Here is a 7,046-nt window from a genome sequence, read left to right as displayed (position 1 = left end):
GCCCTGCGCCGTAAATCCTTGGCCTCCTCGGGTTCACCCACTCAAGGACGGACGAACGGACGGACGGACGGACATACGAAAGAATTCCTCTTCGCTGCCTGCCGTCAGCAGACAGGAAATGCATAAAACACTCAGCGGATTGGACTTCCTGTCTTTCTCTCTCTCCGTCTGTTTGTCCGTCCACCACTGTTTCTGCTCTCTGCGTATTCCACTCGATCTAGTATACGTCCTCCCTGCCTTGCCACGCCAGACCTGTATCTCATCGCATCTCTTCTTCTCCTCCTCTTTTCTCCTCTATCGTCTCCTTTTCTCAAAACCTCCCCCGTTTCTTTCTACCCCGTTCACATCACCCCCGCTCTCAACAGTTCGTCATCAGATAAAGCTGCAAAAATGCACCGAGAGAGAGAGTCCTATTATTTTAATAGGCCGCACAACACGGGCTCCCTTTTCCAAATGTGCACTCAAGGGTTGGCGCAGGCTCAAGGTTTTGGACCCGATAGAGAGACCGACCGGGCCTAATTATTTTGATTATTTGAACGCCTGAAGATTCCAGAGCTAACAATGCATCACCCGTGCCTTTTAATGGAGAATAACAAGGTGCGGGTTATTGCATGAAAAGGAGCAGGCCCCCGACTACACAAACATCTCTTCTGCAACAGGCTCAGCCGAGGTCACGACACAGAATAACACGAGCCCTACACAAAATGTGCACTTTCATTACACTTTTCCATACAGTTTTATGTCCAGCGGCTGACAACATCATACAGTCTATATTTGGGATCGGTCGACTCGAGCCTAAGTTTTAATGTTCGCGTAAACTGAATATGACAAGTAACAGAAGTGGATCGTAAAACGATATAGTTTGGCAATATTGCAATGACTTAGGTCATGCGAGATAGCTGTGCTGTTTATGGCAGCATAACTTGTTGTCTTTAGCCCCGAGTTATAAAAGCGTAATTGCTCAATTCGATGTTGTTTGTATCTACAGCAACAGCGGTATTTACTTTATTTCTGTCAAGGGGGTTATGTTCATATAAAACATAAACAGCACTACACTCTTTTTGAACAGCTCGGGCCATCCTGAAAGCTGTTCACCTTCAATCAGGGGGTAAAAAAGCAGTCCACTGTCTCCTTGACTCAAGACATTTATACAAATACCACAGAAGGTCATGGTGGTCATTGGAGACAGCCAGCATCAGGGTCTCCTGAGGTTTCCTGCTTAAGTTTGGCTCTTCCTGGCCTCAAGCCAACGTGTCCTTGGGCAAACCACCAAGGCATTGCTCTCTAAACAGCATGAAATAAGGGAAACAGCTCTATATGGTCTTTGACATTGGATGGTAGTTGTGGAGCATTAAAACGTAAAGCGCTTTGTGTTGTTGTCAATTAGCATGCACATATGTATATCAAAGCAAAAAAGTTAATGGCCGTGAGGTACTGTGCCATTTTCTAGCACTGCTTAAAACATGTTAATGAATGAGCCTAAATTGAACTGCTTGGCCATTACCTTCCAATATACATTTGCATGGCCAAACAGTCATGTTAGGACAAGCCCAAAAGGTCTCCAGTTTTCAAAAATCTTCTTCAAGGGATTGCTGCAGGTCAAACATAGTGTATGTGCCATACATAGCGCAGGGGTATGAAACGGTTTATTTGAATGTCAGTGGTTAAGCTTAAGCTTGACGTATGATGTTTGGGAAGACCCCCATACTCTGACAGTGCTGACTGACACAGAAGCAAACAGAAGCAGCAGGATAGGCAAACATTTATTCAGGTGTTTCCAAAGACAATGCTATTTCGTTGGGTGAATACAATGACATTATTCAGAATTACAAAGTACAAAGTTTCTCTTAGCTACTGTGAGTTACCGATATGTTATATGTGACAGTAAAGGGGCACTTCTTGACAGATTCAACTGAATCAAAAACACAAGTGAAGTGAAACAATTAAAAAAAATAGGGGTCACCCTTTCTCCCACAGCCAGGGGGATGATGGAGAAAAAAAGAAACAAGCTATCCACATTGATTTCAACTTCACAAGTCACAATAATGAAACTAGGCAGACCAAAGTGTCTTTGTTTAACTTTTGTGTGAGAAATATATGACACAGTGAATACCAGTGACAGGAAAGGAGGCATGAGTGTTCAAGCCATGTGACGTTACCAACGGCAACTGACATGAGTCAGACACATCAAGAGAGCAACAAGTAGCTAAATCTGTCAATTTGCTTTGTCACCCCTGCAACTGCAGGACAACTTAAGCACGTAGGTAGTAAAATTATTATGAGGAAAGAGAGCATACTACACCTGTGTCATTTAATGTGTAAATTAGCTGATTGGTTTGTTAGTTAAATGAAGATGTACTGATTATGTATTTTTTATGGTTTGGTACACCACATGTTAACTGATAGCCTTTCTTCATCCATGGGGCCTGACTGGAACACATACTGTACCAGTACATCTGCCCCAATAAGATGACAAATATGTTTCTTTTTTCTTTTGGCTGAGGGGCCCTACCTGTCATATGGTAAATGATTTTTGTTGCTACAGTGGTGAGCGGAATCTGCACTGTACATCTTTATCTTTTTATCTGCATCCCCTCTCTTGTTCTCTCCATTTCGCTCCCCCCGTCTTTCTTTTGTTCGATCTTGTTCTTTTTCTCTCCCTCTCTCTCTCTCTCTCTCTCTCTCTCTCTCTCTCTCTCTCTCTCTCTCTCTCTCTTTCTCTCTCTCTCTCTCTCACTGCTGCAGGTGGTTTGGATAATCTCACTTTATCATTGGGCTTACCAGTGGACACTCCTCTGAGGAACGCAAACATATATTCCGCTACCCCCGTCCTGTCCTCTGGACCACAAATCATACTTCCTGTGAAGGAATCCATTCCCAAGGGATGCTGTCATGGCGATTAGTAGCAAACACAACTCACTTAGAAACCCTTATGCTTCCCTTTGCTTCACTGTACTGTCTACTCTGCACACATTATTGATGAAAAACAAAAAGGCCCTCAATGCACAATTATTAATGAGAATTATTACACTGATATTGTTTACATAAGCTTTGTTTTTTTCCCTTAATCTTAACACCAGATAAGTGAATCAGCACTGACACGTCTCTGAATCTTTCACTAACTCCACTCCACTCCAGTCCTGCTTCTTCTGTTTCAAAACCAAAAACGATTCCTGTTCACACCCAAATAGTTTTCCTTTTTTCTTACGTCCATATTATGCAAACATTTCCTCCATCCATCCACACAGAACAGCCAAAATGCCTGAAGCAGTCATCCCAAGACTCATTTATCTACTGTAAGGTTTACGTAGGGATGCATGCATGACTGTTTGCGCATACTGCACACAGTACGGGGGGCATGCACAAGCAGATATCCCGTAGGGTGTGTAGCCTGCCATATACTGTCAGTTGTCGTAACAGTGTTTGGAGAGGAGGTGTGATGGATGGGCAACGCTGGATATTCTCATCATGGACAGGTGAGGACATGGGAACAATAACATACAGTAGTTTTGGGTAGGGTGCACTGCGCACATCCAAAAAACACTTTGTTAGGTACCAGACAAAAGTGTCAGACAGTTGAAGGAGGTAGGTCTGCCCACTGCCAATAAATTCCAAAAAAATAAACTTTATTATTTAAAGCAACAAAACGTTGCTTTTAAAATAATAAAGTTTATTTTTGGTGCTTTTTGGGAGCGTGCAGATTCTTCAACAATAAGAGGGTTAAAAATCATTTCTGGGGGGCGCTGTGGCGCAGCGCGCTAAGCCCCCCACATTTGGGCTTGCATGCCCACCCTCGGGGACCCCGGTTCGAGTCCGGCCGGGGTCATTTCCCGATCCTCCCCTGTCTCTCTGCCCCATTCGCTTCCTGTCACCATCTTCAACTGTCCTGTCTAATAAAGGCATAAAAGCCCATAAAAATGTATTTAAAAAAAAAAACATTTCTGGATTTCACTTTGCTGCCCTCCCCGGGCAGTAACTTTGAAGGAGCAGGCCATCTCTCTAGTATGTAGTTCAAATAAGAAACAATCCCTCTTTCAAACTCTAGTGTGACCTGACAGAGAAAACTAGTGCCGTTATAGTAAAATATGGGCATATGAACTGTGTAGCCGAGATGGGCCGAGAGTCTTAATCTGAGAGCTATCGTGTGTGTGTGTGTGTGTGTGGGAAATGGAATTCGGAGCTGACCCGCCTGTGTTAATGCCTAGGGCCCCACTCTCGGTATTACATTAGCAAAATAGAATTAGATACTTATTAAATTAGCTTTAATTAGACTTTCGACTCTGCACTTTGCCAGTCATTTTAAACAGGGTCCTGAATGTTGAATGTGTTTGAATGTGTGTGTGTGTGTGTGTGTGTGTGTGTGTGTGTGTGTGTGTGTGTGTGTACAAGCAAATACGTAGACCAACACACACACAGGTACATTTACCAACTTGGGTGTTAAAACAGCTAGATGAGCCTACACTAAAGCCTATGTAAACACCATTCCAGCATTCACTCTCTCTCACACACACACACACACACACACACACACACACACACACACACACACACACACACACACACACACACACACACACACACACACACACACACAATCTTTCATTGATGCCGCATGGCGTTTCACAGCTTGTCACGACCAAGTGCACACAAAGGCCGTCCAAAAATACACACAGACGGAGACAAAAACGCGACTCGCCAGCACACAGAATTGACTGACATGCACGCTTCGGCCAGGTGACGAATGAAAACACGCACGCACACACGCTGGCATAGCAGAGAGAGCCGTGTCCATGCATTCACAGACACATAGCCGGAGTGCATAGTTTGCACCTTTCACTATAGGCATCCCTTCCCAATGTCTACACCGACACGGCGTTCTGCATTCTCACCCACATGCACAGACACCCAGTCTGGCCTGACACTGTACACTTTACTATGTGGAGTCTGACATGCAGTACCTACAGTTCACTTACGTACTTGAAACACACACACAAAAACACACACACATGCACGCACACACACACACACACACACCTCTACAAGTCTTCTGTTGTCCAGTCTTGCACTTTAAATGTCTGTATGAGCACTGTCTATGTCCATACTGTAATTTCAAATTCTTTGTATGACCAGTGCATGTAAAGAAATTGACAATAAAACCTACTTGACTTGACTTGACTTGACATACACACTTTCTCGGTTAAACACATGCATGCTCCTCTCTCTCTCTCTCTCTCTCTCTCTCTCTCTCTCTCTCTCTCTCTCTCACACATACACACACACACACACACACACATACTCACATACACAAACACGCACACACACACAAGAATGGCCCTAAAGCCTCTCCCCTCACTAGCCTATATAACTTCACCTAGCATACAAATCCATTTATTATCACACTAGTGCATATGTTTGTGCTTGAGTGCATAGCAGTAATCACGAGGGGCTTACCTGGTTAGTACTGTACACAGGAGGTGGACAAGATCCAGTTGACATACTGTAGGTCTGCATCAGAAGACCGGGCAAGGAGCTGGTTCCTGCATACGCATGAGATACAAAACATCATCTGTCACATGAAACATCTTTCCAGAATGTATTTCATGTGAAAATTGCACATATTTTTGTGCATGAACAAAACAACAGGACATAGCCCTATCTGTCTCTGAATAAACATGTCTCTCTCTGTTGTACAATGTAACCTGCAGCACTCAAAGAGACAGGCAAACACTTAGGCCTACTGTAATAAATGACCACACCCACTCAACTATATTCAGTTGCGGGTGTCTTTGCATTTACAGGTTGCCCTCAATTAAATGTTTAAATTCTGTTTCAGGTAAAGTTGTGAGTGTGTTGAATGTATAGCCTAATGTCTTCTCACTATCACTGATATTTTTTACTGTTCCTCTGCATGGCAGTGTTGGTTGGGTTGGTTAGCGCAATTATGCATTACTATGACGACAGTGTATGCCTAGTTCATTAGCTTCATGGAGACCTGGGCTAATACTCTTGAGTAGTAAAATGATAGGGTGGCGCAAGACAACAGTTGCTGAGCTGTAGGCTATGTAATACAAACCCTGTTGTGACAAGAAGCATGTCGGTGCTTACTGCTAAATGCAGAGTTGTGTGCCGGTGGTGCCCTGGCGCTAACTATTTAGCAGGTGGCTGTAAAACACGGTGGCTGGCTGCTGATTCCCGCCCAGTGGTGAAGGCGTAACAGCGCTGGCCAGAGACACAGGGCAGAGGCGAAACGGTCTGTCGCCTCAAATCTGCTGCGTTGTAAAAGACGGTCGGTCGGCTTAGAGGAATTTGCTCCCTATGCAATTTCGCAAAAATAAAAGTTCACCTTAAACCCATCGTCTTAACCCTCAATCAGAACATTAATCGCGTGACTGCGCGCCCTGTGGCTGTATGCATAGCGCATTTTCAAATGGAATTCAGAGACCCGCGTGTGGCGCGCGAGATAACGTTCCGCTTCTATGGCTTTTGGCCAAAATAAGCTGAAAAGATTGCCAGAGGCTGGTGTTTTGACGGATAGGCTAAACTATCTGGTATAGGGGACTCTCGCAAAAAGAAAGATTGGTGAATGGAGAATTATAATGGTTATTTTTAAATAACTTTCCAGCACAGTTAGTGACACTTTGCCCATATCTGTCTGTACAATGTTTTATTTTTCATAAAAAGTGTTATCAAATAGGCCTAAATATGGAAACTTGGTTAATGTTGCTTTGGAATAGATTGCATAAAATAAAGTATAGGCTACCATTTTGTTAGCCTTAGCTCAACAAAGGCAACCTATCAAAATATAGGCTTCAGGGTCAGAATAAATCTGCTTAGACTCAGTAAGCTACCTGCTGCACAGAAGCAGACATTAAAAGAGCCATCTCAGTGCTGTGACTGACAACCCATGTCTTGTCCAAACCCTACATTCCACGCACTCCCCCGCACAGAATGTGATAGGCCTACTGGATAGCCTGCCCTGCTCTGACTGTCATCCTCGCCCTCACTGCCACCCACACATTTCACTCTTAAGAAAATACACATACTGT

This window comes from Engraulis encrasicolus, chromosome 8, assembly GCF_034702125.1.
Source record: "Engraulis encrasicolus isolate BLACKSEA-1 chromosome 8, IST_EnEncr_1.0, whole genome shotgun sequence".
In the NCBI taxonomy this organism is placed as follows: Eukaryota; Metazoa; Chordata; class Actinopteri; order Clupeiformes; family Engraulidae; genus Engraulis; species Engraulis encrasicolus.
The sequence above is the reverse complement of the archived record's forward strand: the minus strand, read 5'-3'. Positions refer to the sequence as shown.